Raw genomic sequence first — 17,073 nt, forward strand, 5'->3', positions numbered from 1 at the left:
CACATTTTTAACTTCTTTTCCTAGTAAGATTTTTATATGATTTGTACTTGGAAAAGATTTTAATCAGTTAAGTTTATTATAGTACAGTAGTTTTATTGACAGCTTTCCAGGCATAAGATTAGCATCCTCATTTTGATGACCTATGCATGATTGAAATGTGTCCTAGGAGAGTGTTGGTTCTTGTTTTTTGTAATTGACCCTTGAAAATATTCTGTGAGAAGCGTTTGACACACGGAAAGAACTTCAGTTTGAAATGGCCATTACTATAAATATTTGAAAAAAGAAAATGCCTCATAAGATGGACAAAAAAATGGCGTAGGAAGGGGTGGAGTGTAACCCTTAGCAATCAGCAGAACTGCCACTGTTAGCTGACACAGACCCCCAAAGGGGATGGAATTGCAAACAAAAGAGAATCTGTCTCTCAAGTGAGCCTGCTGGTATTCGGAAATTCAAGCTGGAAAATAAAAAATTATCTACAAAATGTACAGTGTGATTCCACTGTAGTTGCAGATACATGTGGAAGATGGTCACCAGTGGAAAACAGTGTAGTTAGAAGAGTTCTGAAAATAGAGGCCCCAAATTCAAGACAAATAACTATGAAGTAGAAATTATTACTTTGTACCTTGTTTGACCGATAATGTCCTCTCTATACTCTCTTTTACCCTAGTTTTAAACTCTGTTTTTAGTATAAGTTGTAAAGACACCAATTGTTGGTATTAATTTTCAACCTGACAGAATCTAGAATCATCTCTTGGTCAAGCCTATAGAGGATCATCCTGATTGTTCTAATTGATAAGGGCCTTAATTGTGAACAGAACCATGACAGGCTATACCCTGGAGCTGTGAGCTAAAACTAAGCCCTTTCTCCCCAAGTTTTTTAGTCAGAGTATTTTATTACTGTTGCTGCATGACCGCACATGCTCAGTCCAGTAGCCAAGCAAGAGGCTTAGTCATCCCTTACGTCCTACCTAATCTGTGCACTGTATAATCATGTAATTTGTGTGCAGCATGCATGTTGTTGTACCTCATGGCTTTTCTCGCACAATAAACAGCGCCGCTTAATGAATAACGTTGTGCCACATAAAACTAACAGTCACTATGACAACAAAAGGGAGGGAGGAAGGGAGGGAGGAAAAGGGGAAAGGAAGGAAGGAAGTAAACCAAGACACCAATAATAAGATACTTGACTCCTCAAAAATCTTAGCATCTGCCGGGCGGTGGTGGCGCACGCCTTTAATCCCAGCACTCTGGAGGCAGAGGCAGGTGGATCTCTGTGAGTTCAAGGCCAGCCTGGACTACAGAGTGAGTTCCAGGAAAGGCGCAAAGTACACAGAGAAACCCTGTCTCAGACAAAAAAACAAAACTTAGCATCTTTATTAGTACTATATAGCTATGAAAATTAACTGTATAGAACTGTGAGAGTTAAATATGACTCATGGTTTTAAAAAATTGCAAATGCTAGCATCACATACAAGAGTCTATGGACAATTAAGGCAGGCTCTTTTCCTTACTTTCTTCCCTACCAATGATTTGCCAGCCTAGGATAGACATCACCTCCACCCAGAAGGGTTGTGTCAATTTCTCAAGTGATTATCTTCAAGTTCCTTTATATTTTCTTGTTTATGTCTGTGGGAAGGATATAATCAGCTAAATTATAAAATGGGAGTTTTCTTTCTAGACATTTGAGACTTTTATGAGGGAGACTCAGATAGCGTTTAATATTTGTTGTCCATGTAGAGATCTCCTGCTCAGTTGCAATTTCTGGTCTCAGTCATGTTTTAAATTACATGAGAAAATTCCTCACATGTATCCAATAATAGGGTGATATGTTAATTATAAAGATCATGAATTCTATGCACAAGTTCGTTTTGTATAATTGCTGGGAAGATATTTTAGAGAATCTGCAATTATGTGGGACCAGGAGAGAGAAGAGGTGGCAGAGAAGAGAGGAGTGGCATAAGAATATTTTTTTAAGAAAAAACTCTACACAAAAAAATCATTCATATCGATGCCTACTAGGTACTTACATATGTCATATCAAAGAGGAGATTATGTGTTACTCAAAAAATAAATATTTTCAAAATATTAAATATTTTAGAAGCATCAATAGGTGAGAAATATCATTACCATAATGCTTTCTGTCCTCAAGAAATAAAACATTGCAAATAGATTTGGTCCTGGTTATATTCATTCCCCTCTCTATTGTGAGAAATGAAGATGTGAGCAGATGTTAGGGACAGCCAACAATTCATGCTGTGACAGTTTCAGTTTGCTGCCTTCACATTGCAAATTAGTCTTAAAATTAGGTTTCTCAATGCAATCTTTCTCCACAGATGTTTGCGTTGCCCTGCTATTGGTTAACATATGAGTTTATCACATTTAATTTGGAAAAAGTGAAACCCTTCATGTTATCTTGATCACTGATAATGCTGAAAACTTTTCTATGCTTATTGAACATTGATATATACTCTTCTAGATAAAGTTCTCTTTCAAGTCTTTAAAAAGATTACAGTTGGACTACCCACTTATATTTATTGATTTTTGGATGGCCTTTTATAATTTTGAATATGAATCTCTTAGAAAAATATAGAGTGAGAAATTGTCATTCCTTGGTCTGGACTTGTTTTTCTAATTTGTAAAATACTATACTTCAGTGACTACTGTGATGTAACTTTAAAGCTATTTTTAAGTGTCAGAGTTAACAAATTTGTCCTTTGAGTTACATGACTTTACTTATTGTTCAAAACTTCTTTCAAATCCAGAGATTTAAAAGTGATTCTCCTCTGTATATTTGCTTGAATTTCTGAATTTGGTCAGTTCACTTATATTTTTAACCCATCCATATATGATGTAAGGTAGAAGTTCAACCAGTAATATGCTGGTAACCTCCAGAAGGTGAGAGGGCTTTGGTATGTAGCATGTACTGATTTCCATTGTATAAATCCTCTCACTGGATGAGTTCTAGGTGCTAGTGGTTTACCAGTATACTTTTGAAATTCTTGAATATTTACCACGTGGTAAGCTTGATGTACCTTAGGTACATGCCTAAGTGAAAATATATTTAAAATTTTCATATCCATAATGAATTATCATACTATAATTTACAGACTACTATAGCTTCCTTTCTTACCTGCAGTACCTCTACTGTAACACTTAATATTTCCATAAATACAGGTGTTTGTTTCTAGAGTTTATGTTCTGTTTATGAATTGAGCTACCAATTCTTGTGTCTCTTGTAAGTACTTTGAATTATAGTCTTTTAGAAATAAGTTGTGATATTTGGAAAAGGCAGTTTCTTTATTCTTTTCTTCAAACATGTTTTTGCTGATCTTAGTTTTTTTATTTTTTCAATAAATATTTTAGGGTCATTATCAAATTTCAATGATAAATTACATAGCTACTCTAATCATAAGGCTTTGCTTGTATTTTAGAAGTATTTCATAATTATCTATACAGGCTTCTTTATGGTAAAGCCTTTCTGCATGAAAATAGTTACATTTCTGGCTGTATAGTACTTTATTGAGTGAGATTGGATTTTTACGAGGCAAGCTGGTGAGTAACCTTGACTCTCAGTCACTATTTTTTCACACTCATAATTATTATGATAAAACCTAAAGGACGAACTTGCTTCTGTTTCATCAGTAGTTTGTAATCAGTTGAAGGAAACCCATCCTTAATATGTTAATTGTAGGAAAATATTATTTCAAGTACTAAAAATGTTCAAGGTATCAAAGAAGGCAATGGAAAACATTCATATACTAGTAAGTTTAGGGGCACAAAGAATAATTGATTAGGCTCATTGATGAAGATGGATCTCCATAAATTTAAGATTTGTGTCTCTTGCTGCATGCAAGAAGATCCCTGATTTATTTATATGTGCTTTCTACACTACTCAACAGAAAGGTTTCTTTCTGAGTAATTTATCAATATAAAAGTTTTCATTTTCATTCTCCAGGAATATGCAAAACACTTTATGTTCATTTAATTTATCAACTGTAATGTGGAATGGGATTTTGCTTAAGCAGCTGAACATAGAATAACTCGATATGACAATACATGAATTAGAACAGTTACAGACAGCACTCCTTTTACTCTTTGCCTACTGTTTAAGAGAATTAAAATGAAAACTTATTCAAATTTGAACTCATATATAAATATAAGACAAAGCACCCCTTTTCAATGTATACAAGCTCTTATATAAGAGCATGGTTTCACTGAATTTATTGCTCCAAACTTTAGGAAACCTGTTTTCTTCTTCTTCTTCATAAAATACGTGTTAAATCAGAATTAATATTCTGTGGCAGATAATTTAAGTCTTATTGTTGGAGGGAACCATGGATTGTGCAGCATTAGACAATCCACCAGGACTAAACTTCTATGACTTTTGACCATAGAGTGGCATCAGAAAACCCAAGGATATATTCTTTATGAATAGAAATGCTTTATGTTACCAATTATGAGAAAAATATAAGCTTTAGCATTAATGCAAATTAATAGTTTTTTGAGAAAAATTCAGGAGTGATCTCAGGCTTTATGTCAGAATAGAGATAGTTGGAAGTGGGTTGAGTCAAATACAGGTAAACCTTGGATGGAAGTGGGCTGAGTCATAGAGTCAGAAAACATTCTGGGTCCCTCTCACACAACCATAGAGAACCTAGCCACCACATAGTGTGGGGGTATGATCATTTGAGTCTGAGTACAATATAAAACAGAAAGCATCTGATTTGATCAGCACTGTACACATGCATTGGAATTTCATACTGCACCACAAAATGCAAAGTGTTATTAAAGTTTAATAAGATGCTGAAAGATACATAATTGCTAAGTTTGCTAAAGGTTTCAATAGATTTGTAAAGAAAAATATTAACCATTTTTTCACAGTTGAGTGAGGTACTGTATTCAATTTCTGTAGCTAAAAATTTGCTCTGACATGTGAACTTCCTATGTGTCATTCTTTAAGGGCTGGAGGAATATTTAACCAAAATAATTCCTTGTCCATCCCCACAAAAAAAATGCTTTTTTAAAATCTTAATACATGCATTAGATTCTTAATAAATGTTGCATCTTAATACAGAGGTTGATTCTTCTTAGTTCTTCATAAGCTTTAAAGGAAAGTTTTGAATGGACTGTTTGTCTTAGTCAAAGTTCTGTTGCTGTGAAGGGATACCATGACCTTATAAAAGACATCCTGGCCCTTATAAAAGAAAACATTTAATTGGGTCTGGCTTGCATTTCAGAGGTTTAGTCCATTGTGATCATGGTGGAAGCAAGGCAGCATGCAGGCAGACATGGTGCTGGGGTATCTGAGAGTTCTACATTCAGATCTGTAGGCAGCAAGCAGAAAGAGACACTGGGCTTGGCTTGAGCATTTGAAATCCCAAAGCCCTCCCAGAGACACATTTCCCCCAACAAGGCCACACCTACCCCAACAAAGGCATGGGTCCTAATGAACAAGCATTCAAATCTATGAGCCTCTGGTGGCCATTCTGATTCAGACCACCACACTGTTTGAGAAATAATGTGGAAATGGAACAGAATTTGAGGAAAAAAAATAAGTTTTATATGGAAATTATAAATTATGCTGCATTGTCCCATTGTTCTCAGTAAAAAGGTGCTGAAGCTAATAAAATATAAAATATCTTGGCTTCTAAAAAAATTGTCTCAATTTGAATAAAATATGAGGATAGTTTCTGGTGCGATGACTCAGTGGTTAAGAGCTCTTGTTGCTCTTTCAGAAGACCCAGGTTCAATTCCCAGCATCTACATGGTGTTTTAAAGCCGTCTGTAACTCCAGTTCCAGGGGATCTAATGCCCTCTTCTGACCTTCACAGCATCAAGCATTCATGTGGTACACATAGATGGATGCAGGCAAAACACTCATACACATAAAATAAAATGAACAATTTTTTTAAAATATAAGGATATTTTTGGGTTGTATAATGAGAGAAAGGACATGAGTATTTTATGGCATTCTTCCTAAAGTAATTCAATACCAAATTTAAACATTTTAAGTATTTAGCCAAATGTTTGAATAGTTAATCAAATTTTCTGTAAGAATAATCCAGAGATTGGAATATAGCAACCCATAGGGGTCAGTATTAACTTAGAATTGGAAGGTAAAACATTGTCATTAAGGATGTAGCTATTCTTAGTGAGTTTTAAAAAACAAACTCAAAAACTATAATTCCAAAGACACAAAAATTCTCCCTTTTTTAACCTTCATTTTTATCTTAATGCTAAAATAGCAAATGGACAATATTCCTTTCCACAATTTTCCTTAGCTGAAGACTTAAGCCAGTGTGTTCCATGACTACTAGAGGGGTTTTTGTTTTGTTTTGTTTTACTAGTGAAGTAAAATGTAACAAGAATTTATTTATTTAAGGAAAAACATACATAAATTTAGGCAAGGAGTGCATATTCACAGTACAAATAATGACATAGGCATAGATGCAGGCATGTTTCTAATGTGAAATGTGCTATTCTCCAAGCATTAAGAAGAAACAAAGTGACTACTTAAAACATATTGTGGAAATTTGCAATCAGTTTACATCTTAATGGTGCTTAGGTAATGTGTTTATGATTTCATACTGGTAAGATGGCTCAGCAGGCAAAGGCTCTTGCCACCATGGCAACCTGAACTATATGATGGAAGGAGAGAACCAAGTACTGCAAGTCGCCTTCTGACTTCTACATGTGCTAATGGGGCATGTACTCAGACACATGCAGACACACACTCAAAAATGAATAAATGTAATAAGATTTTTAAAAAGAGTTATTGACTTTGTGTAGAAACCCATAAAGTATAAGAGAATCGTACTGAAAAACTTATATGGAAATAAAGCATGCATTGAACAAAATCTTATTACAGGAAGGAACTACTCTTTTGCTATTCACCAAATTTTGAATTCCTAATAAATTTTATATTAAGAGTGTCTAATTTACCACTTTCCCATATAGACATGAATTGCTTTTGTAACTTGAAATGTCTAATATCTATATTTAAAAGAATAAAAGTAACAGGTGTAATTATATTTGATAACATATTAAGGAAACATATTGCTGATTCTCATGCACTTCTCCATACTTCATCCTGTTACACACAAATTCTATTAGCTCATATAGCACTATTAAAAATTCATGCATGAAGCTCTTTGATGTGGGTGCTCAAGGACTGTGGGTACTCTTTTCTCACAATTTTTCCCTGCTAACTTTCCATACAGAAGCAGATTGACTGATCTGATTAGACAGAAAGTTTTAAGTACATAGCTGTCTGGAAAAAGACTGCCTTTGCTTAAGTGCGTGTCCACTCAAGACTCTTGAACAGTCTGTCGTCTGAGTTTCATGTCTTTCAACTTTAAAATCAATTCATAGTACCTTATTTATATATTTCTGTAATAAATAATTGAAAGTACATGCATAGATTAGAGTCTGACCCAAGGTAAATGCTCTCTAAATGATAGCTAGCTACTACTTCGATTTATCAGGGACTTCCCTTTCTTTAGTCCCTGTTCTTAAGTCCCATTTCATTTTTTTTTAATCTTTCAAACTATTTACTCAGCATTCAACTAAATACAGCTAAATATTTTCATATAATTTTGCTTTTTGAGGGTAAGTTGATGTGGAATAGGCTAGGGATTTCAGGTGATTCTAAGTGATAGAGTTATAAGATAATCCAACTTCTACTTTAAATTAATTTAAGAAAGTATAGCACCCGAGTATTGTTTGTTAAAATAATCAACCTCCTTGCCTCTCTCTCTCTCTCCTTTGCCTTCCTCCCCTCATACTCCCTTTCTTCCTTGCTTGCTTCCTTCCTTCTTTCGTTCCTTCCTTCTTCCTTCCTCTTATCTATTTCATCTCATCATATCTTACCACCGTTTCTTATCAAAGACCCCATACTCAAGAAGAAAAGGAGATAGAAGCGTGTGTGTTTGAGCTTATCCCCATGAGAGACAGATGCAGAAAAGGGATGATTTCTCCCGAAACAACTTGCTTTCATGGTGAGCAAAGCCTTGTCTAGGTGTAACCTCCCTGTCCTGTGCCTCAGCTGCCACATTCTTCTGTAGGCTCAGTGCCAAAATCATGTTACATGTTAGTGTTTAAACCAATGGCTGGGTATGGGACCAGCTATAAGAGACACTTACAGCTTTCTTATAAGCACTCTCACACAGGTCCCTGAAAGGCACAACCAAGACCACGTTATAAGTTTCTTATGGACCTACCTCTCCAATCTAGAAGCTACTTCTTCCTCAGACATATTTTACAAATGCATTGTCTTCTCAACAATAAAAATCATGATAAAATACTACTCTATATAAACTGTATAGATAAAACATGCTAAAAATCAAGACAGGAGGTGGGGGTACTCACCTTTAATCACTCAGGCGGCAGAGGCAGGCAGATCTCTGTGAGTTGAAGGCCAGCCTGGTCTACAAAGTGAATTCCATGACTTTCCATGGCTGTTACACAGAGAAAGCCTGTCTCAAAAAACAAAACAAAACAAAAGATTGCTTAAGCTAAGGTGATGCTGTATATCTTAATTAGTTGATAATGATTTAGTTTTGAAAAGTTACTTTCTACGGTGGCAAAGGTCCCTGTTATGCCCATGTCATGAGTCTCCTGACAAGACCACCAAGGAACCAGCTTCTGATGCAAAGACAAAAGGTTTCTTTATATAAGCCAAGCCTGAGCAGGGACCATTCCATTACAGCGAGTGAAGGAGGAAGGCCCCCGAACACTTATTACAAGGGTTTGTATAGAAAAAAGTTTACAAGCAGTGAGTTACATATCTTAGTGTACTACAATTGGATGAGGGAGCTAGGGGTGAGGTAGTTCTTTGAAGTTATTGGCTTAACTATAAGCGTGAAATTACTGATAGCTGACAGGATGTCTGCAGAAAGCCCCAGGATACTGACAGGATGCAGGGCAACTATTGAGACACAAATTTTTACTCCCTATATCTTGTTTCACTGGATCCAGGATATATACATTCAAATTTATTGTTCCAGCCCATTCCCACATGAGTTCAGTCACTGATCAGCTCTGAGTACATCTACAGGTCAGCTCTGAGTTCTTCCCCTGGTGGACAGATACCTCAAGATGGAGGTCAACTCTCAAGAGGGCTACTGATTTACCTCTTCAGTCCCCTTTGGAACTAGTGCAGCATTTAAAGAAAAGTCATCAAGCATTATTAAATCACCTATTAAAAACATGTCTCTTGCATAAGGTTGAAATGCTACGGTATCTATCTACTAACCCTGTTTTTAGAAGACATTTCCTTCCAAAATCATTTTGATTCAATATGAGGGAAAATAAGTAAGCAAACTGTCCACTATAAGATGTCATGACACATATAATGTTAATTTATAAAAAATTGAGTTAATAAAATTTCAGTAATGTATGTCTCATGTTTTCTTATGAGGAACCACATTATCCTGTACTTTTCCTGAGCAATTATAGTTGGCAGCAGCAGTTGGTCATCAGGAATGATGGAAAGATGATAAGCTTTTGGAATGAGTAACCAGCAGTGCCTAATACCTACCATTGCAAACTGGTAGTTCACAAACTGGATAGGGAAAAAGCTGCATTAAAGCTTTTTAGGTTAAACACTGCATTTCTCCTGCTCTGTAGACCTTATGTCCCATTGGGTAATGATTGCTTCAAAGGTTAATGTTATGTCCCATCCACTACAAACAGAGTTTGACTGACCTGGGGGCCAGTAAAAGAATGAAGAAAGAGCAGACACATAGACATTTAGAGTAAAGCTGTGTCAGGTGGGTTGTGTGCACTCTGATGGAGTGGCACTGGCTACAGTAACAACCCTAGACCCCTCACTATGTTATGAGCAGCACAGAGGAGGGGATTTAGTAGGAGTCTCAGTAGGAGATATTCGTAGGCAATCAGTCTCAGGTTGTAAACATTCAGGATGAGGAAACTAGGTTTTGCACACAGTCATCAATAATTGATAAACACTTATACTTGTACACATTGTCAGCATAGGAACTCTGAAACAAAAGGAAGGGTTTGACATCCCTCTGAGACAGGAAAAGTCTCTGCCAATTTTCCATGAGTCTGAGTCATTGGTTCTTAACATTACTGTGCTCATGTATGCTGGTTAGTTTTATGTCAACTTGACACAAGGTAGTGTATCTAAGAAGAGAGAAGCTCAACTGAGAAAATACCTCCATAAGATCTAGCTGTGGGCAAGCCTGTAGGGCTTTTTCTTAATTAGTGATTGATGTGGGATTGCTCAGCCTATTGTGTTAGTGCTATCTCTGAGCTGGTGATATTAGGTACTGTATGAAAGCAGGCTGAGAAAATCTTGAAGAACAATCCAGTAAGCAGCACCCCTCCATGGTTTCTGCATCACTTCTGTCTCCAAGTTCTTGCCATGATTGCTTTCAATGATGAGTATTTGTGTAAGGAAAATAAACCCTTTCTTCCCCAAGTTGCTTTTGGTCATGATAATAGTAACCCTAACTAAGATACTGTGTCAAACAACACTCATTTACTAAGATGTCCATCTGCTCTTTATACATTCACTCAGGGTTATTTCGTTCCCCACAATGATACATGGAATTCTTTTCCATTTTCTTTATCTGGTCTTTGATTTGTCCTCAAGAGAAGTGAACAAATGTCCATTCACCTCTTAGAAGGCCTCAACAGGCCAAGGAAACAATTCAACCCGCTTACATCTATCTTGTGAACCAGTGAGTAGTAACTGAAGTTTCTTCGTGGAGCATGGTGACTCAAGGGCAGCTACATCACTAATCAGCCCACTTCTACCTTGGGAAAGAGCTTATGGGCCTTTGAAGTTTCCCCAACTACCTGAAACCAAAGAGCATCCCTCCTCCCTCAAGGAGGGAATGTTTCAACTTGGACAAATATGTACAAAATACTAGATAAAATAATGTAACTGAATGTGTCATGTAGCTCAGTGACTTGTGTTTCCAGTCTCCTCTCCTCATTTCTTCATGTTTCAATCATTCATCACATAATTATTTTAAGTTTTTCATCTTTAAAAAATGGTTGCTGATAATTGAACTGAAGATCATGTATATCTGGCAAGCACATGCCCCCAGCTACACACTCAGCCCTAAAGTTCTTAATATGAACATAAACTTCCTTTTTCTTTATAATTATATTTTAATAATGAAAACATTTACACAAAAATTTTCTTTGAATAGCCTTGCTAATGTAGTCAGAAAAGTTCTCCACTTTATTGTTTTCTAGAAAAATTATGTTCTGTGATTATCACTACTCAATGTTTGTATGAACCAAAGAACCATATTATCTTACTCAATATGTACAAATCCAAATCATCCAAAGTAATTTTTATAGGTTCTCCCGTTCATCCTCCTTCTGTTCTCCCTCTTCATGTCGAAAAGTTGAACCCAAGCCTTCCATATACAAGGCAAGGGCTCTACTACACAGCTATATCCCTGGCTTTATTCTAGCATTTATCAATTTTAAACGATTAAATTTACATTACTATGGCTAGAAAAAAATTGTAAAAGTCCTATTTTATCAATTTGTGGCAAACCTTCTGATTTTTTCCCCCTAAGTTTTACATTGATATAAAAAGAAAAAGGTCTCTCATTTATTGAAGAAATCTGGAGTGAGAGTTTCATTATTTTTGGTGTTTGTTTTTGTTAATTACCTACAATTTAATTCTTCTGTCCTTATTTTTGTTTGCTGGATAAAATTCTAGGTCAAAGTAAGGTCTGTTGATTCTCACCATAACTAACATTCTTCTTGCATTTTAATAACTTTACTTTGCATATGACCATTTTTTCTTGATGTATTGAGATTTAAGTTTATGTCAAATTTCTCAATTATGACTTTTATTATACTGCTTCCTTATTGATTCTACTGAGTGTATAATAAAGAAGCAGTTGTCCACCTTCTTCAGTATTTACTGCCATGCCTGGTTTCTCTTGATTTACTTTAAATATCATTTGTTCTGCCAATATTTTAATTGAAGAATCAGTATCCTTACACTGCTTGTCTCATCCTCCTGTTTTTACTATCTTGTCATTTCTAAAGAATAAGTTAATATAGAATTCATATTCTGATATCCGCATCCCTCTTTTAATATTCTTAGTCATAAAATATGGTCAGTGTTTATCCCTGGTAATTTGCTTCATTTAATTGATTCATGTTTTAGTTTAGATTCCTCAAGAAAAAGTTCAGAACAAGTTTCTTTGACGTCTAGCTGGTTTTAAAGTTTTTATTTTATTTTATTGTGGACAGTAGTTGGTGCTGAGAATATCATTGCTGGATTATATCACTTTGTCTTGATAGCTCTTTTTACTTTTTCAGCTTTCAAGACAGAGTTTCTATGTGTAGCCTTGGATGTCCTGGAACTCCTTTCTGTTTACCTGCCTGGCCTTGAACTCATAGAGATCCAACTGCCTCTGCCTCCAGAATGCTGGGATTAAAGTGTGCGCCACCATTGCCTGGCTGTCTTGGCAGCTTTTAATGTGTTTCCCAATTGTCTGTCTTTTTTTTTTTTTAAATCAAATATTTCTACAGAGGAGTCTTCTGCTATAGTAACTACTTTAAAAAATATATGTTTACTGAGTTACTTATTTGTGTGCATGTGTGAAAGTGCATGTGTGTCACCGCAGGTGCGTGCAGGACAAAAATCCTGAGGGAGTTGCTTCTGTCCCTCTACCAGGTCAGTCCCAGGGATTGAACTCAGGCCATTAGACTTGGCGATGAGGGCATTTATAAAACAAGCCATTTCGCCAGCCTGTTAACATATTCTTTATTGACCTACATCTCCAAAGCATATTTTATGAATTTCCAGTTCAGCTACTTTACTAGGATATATCTCGATATTAAATATCCCGAGGAAACTCACCCAACAAGTTGGGGAGCCCTTTCATGGGTAAATTCAAGTTTTATTTCCTTTAAGAAAGGTGTCTTGAATTAAGGCTTTGCCTATCTTCCATATCAATGATCTTTTTTATAATCCTTTTAAGAGTTTTGCTTTGCTCAGTTTTCTTCTACATAGTGCTGCATACTTGTGAATTCACATTTTATTATTTCCTCATATCATCACCAAGTTATGTGTGCCTTCACTTTGTGTTTTATTTACAGAGTCTGATTTGTTTATTTAAGATCATAGTTAACTACCTTTATCTGCTCTGTAACATTATTCTTTTTAAAAATATATATATTTATTTTATTTTTTTCATATGGATATTTGTGTTTTAATTTTACATATCAGCCATGGGTTCCCCTGTCCTCCCCTCTCCCACCCTCGCCCCTGCCTTTCCCCCAGCCCCTCCCCCCCCCATTCCCATCTCCTCCAGGGCAAAGACTCCCCTGAGGATTCAGTTCAACCTGGTAGATTCAATCCAGGTAGGTCCAGTCCCCTCCTTCCAGGCTGAGCAAAGTGTCCCCACATCAGCCCCAGGTTCCAAACAGCCAGCTCATGCACTAAGGACAGGGCCAGGTCCCACTGCCTGGGTGCCTCCCAAACAGTTCAAGCTATTCAATTATCTCACTTATCCAGAGGGCCTGATCCAGTTGGTGGGCTCCACAGAGAAAAACAATGACATCATGAGGTTTTCAGGCAAATGGATGGATCTAGAAAAAAATCAACCCAGACTCATAAAGACAAACATGGTATGTACTCACTCATAGGAGGATACTAGATGTAAAACAAAGATGACTAGACTGCTACTCACAACTCCAGGGAGGCTACCTAGAAAACAGGACCCTAAGAAAGACACAAGGATCACCCAATGACAGAGAAATGGATGAGATCAACATTATTCTTTGGGTCTGCTCTCATAGTCTCCTATTTATCTTTCTTATATATTTGGAATTATATAGATTCTGTGCTCAAGAATGAAAGGCAGTCCACGTAAACAAGTGCTCATGATATTTCTATGTTTCCTCATTTTGAAAAACATTCCTCAAAATACCTATGTATCTGGAAGACAGAGAAGGCTCTCAATCACCATGTGGTCTGTTTTCAGGTCCTTGTGAGCAGGCATAGCCAACTTTTGGAAGAAGCAGAAACATCCTGAAGTTGACATATTGGTGGAACATGACTTCCTGCTCAAGGGTCCAACCCTGGCTGGAGTAGAGGAAGGACTCTGCTGGGAAGGTTTTGCTGCTAATGTATTTATGGGATGAATGTATTTCATTCAAATCTGTATTCCCTTAAGAAGAATTAAAATAAAAAATTTTTAATGAAAAAAAAAAAAACAAAACAAAAAAAGAAAAACAATCCTCAGTCCATCCAGAGAAGCAAATGGACTAACTGTAGATCTTTACCTTTCTTTCCTCTCCTCCAAACCCAGAAGAAGCTTCCTAACACATATATGAAGGTGATCTGAATGAAATCACCAAATAATGGGGAGACAGATGGAAACTTGAGCTGTTGGGTGCCATTTGTAGCTAGAGTTTTCTCTCCAGGTCCTGCCAGTCCCTGACAGTCCGACAGCCCACTTATAAAATAATCACTCAGATGCTTATATTATTTAAACTGTTTGGCTTAATGACTCAGGCTTCTTGATAGCTGTTCTTATATCTTAAATTAACTTATTTCTATTAGTCTGTAAGTTGCCACGTGGCTTGTGGCTTACCTGTACCTTACATCTCGCTTGTCAAGGTGGCGGCTGGCAGTGTCTTTCTGCCTCAACCTTCTACTTCCCAGAATTCTCTTCTCTGCGTGCCCCGCCTATACTTCCTGCCTGGCTACTGGCCAATCAGTGTTTTATTTATTAACCAATCAGAGCAACACATTTGACATACAAAACATCCCACAGCAATGTCCTGCCTGCAGGATGTGCTGGTGCAATGGTGCTAGAGAACTTGTGGGAGTAACCATCCAATGTCTGATTTGACTTAACATCTACTCCACGAGACGGAACCCAAACCAGACACTGGTTGAGTGACCTAGAACCTAAGACTAGATATCCCAGGGACCTAGGGGGAAACCAAATACTGGTGTTCTTTAAAAAATAAAGTAGCAATAAAAGGACTCCTAATAACATTTTGCTATAAGCATAGATCAGTGCCTTGCTCAGTCATCATCAGAGAAGCTTCCTCTTGTAGATGGGGAAAAATACAGAGACTCACAGCCAAACACCATGCAGAGGATAAGAAACCATAAATGGGACATCGCCATTAAATCCCTCCCTTCAGAGCTCAGGGAATCTCTTAGAAGAGGATAAAGCAGAAAAAGCATAAAATTCAGAGGGGATGGAGAAAACCAAGGAAACAAGACCTATAAATCAACAAGCTAATCTCACATGTAAACTCACAGAGACTAAGGCAGCATGCACAGGGCATGCATGGGACTGCACCAGATGGGGTCCTAGAGCCGAAAGAAGAGTGGACACACGCCCCCATCCCTAACCCAGAAGCTATCTCCCATTGATAGCCACTTGCAAATAAAAATTTCCTTTTTTCCAAGGTAGTCTCACTAGGGACACAGACTATTCCTAAGGGTAGGCTATATGCCCAACAGTAGATAGCCAACAGAAAATGAACTCAAAGGCATCTTTGGAGGTTCCTTGTCTTATAATAATGCCATCTCAGAATCTTTTAATTTTTTAAAAAATCTTATTTTACTATTATTTATTTTTATTTTATTTATATTTTTTACTTTCTCGTTTTTACCCTACAGGTTCTTTTTAGATATATTTAGGCTGTTGCTTTAGTGTTTGTATGGGATTCCTGAGTATGAACGAGTGAATCTGTTTCTTGTGTCTTCTTTTGGGTTGTTTTCTTTCTGTTTCTTTGTTTTGTCCAGTGCCAATGTGTTGGTTTTTGTTATATTGTATTACAATGTATTATTATATTATAATCCCTTAGGAGCCTGTTTGTTTTCAATGAAAGGGGGAAATGCTATTTTTGGTTTACCTGGCATTTTTGCAAGTGGGCATGGGTGTGATGTGGGAGGAAGTTTGGTTGTCAATTATACTTTATTCCTCCTGAGCTAATGGGCAGTGTTATTTTTTCCCTATTTGTAGTTAGAGTTTTGCTGCCTTGCCCACAGTCAGGACAAATCTCTCTCACCCGCCAGGCCTATAGACGCTCAGATCCAACCAAGTAAACACACAGAAACTTATATTGCTTACAAACTGTATGGCCGTGGCAGGCTTCTTGTTATCTACTTCTTCTATCTTAAATTAACCCATCTCTGTTAGTCTATACTTTGCCACATGGCTTGTGGCTTACTGGTGTCTTTACATGTTGTTTCTCATGGCAGTGGCTGGCAGTGTCTCTCCTCCCCCAGCCTTCCACTTCCCAGAATTCTCTTCTCTCTTGTCCCACCTATACTTTCTGCCTGGCCACTGGCCAAACAGCATTTTATTTATACAAAGCAATATCTACAGCACCTATTCTCTACAATGCACCGAACTTCTCTTTGCTTTCTTATCTCAATTGTGAGTTCTTGTTCCCTTCACATGTAACTAATGTTCATGACCCTTCAGCTATCTCCACTTCTGTTTTTCAGGTGTGATCCAGGATGGGAGTGGTGAGGTGATCATTGCCTCCATCAGTTTTACTATGGCAACGAAGGAACTTGGCTTTCTACTTCAAGGTGTGCTGTTCCTCTTGAGCAGTGGGTCTTGCTGGGATCTATGACGAAAATGTCTTCTCCCTCCTTCATACATCTTTACGCAATAGTGTCTTCTCTTTTTTGTGATCCTTCTCTTCCGTTCTGTGGTATTTTAGCTGTCTTCTGATTTCACCTAGCTGTCTTCTGATTTCACTGGAAAAGAAGTTGTGAGGTCACAGGAGGCTTACTTGTTTTATTTGGAATTTCCAGGGACAGAATGGGAGAAGTGATAATTCTCACTTCTGTCTTGGAAGTGGAAGTCAGCTAGTGACCTGGATTTCATTTTATTTTCATTCCATGTCTTAGTCATACCACACTGCTTGCTTCATGAATATATGCCATGAATTTTCAAAAACTTCTTGGCCTTGCTTAGGCACTCATTTCTACCATAAAAGTTTTTAATCTAAATGACACCTATTTACTCATCCACTATAACTAAGCTTAATTTCTTCTTGAAGACTTAACAACTTGCTTTGGAGCTTGTCTCT

Source organism: Onychomys torridus, chromosome 19 (genome assembly GCF_903995425.1).
Source record: "Onychomys torridus chromosome 19, mOncTor1.1, whole genome shotgun sequence".
Lineage (NCBI taxonomy): Eukaryota > Metazoa > Chordata > Mammalia > Rodentia > Cricetidae > Onychomys > Onychomys torridus.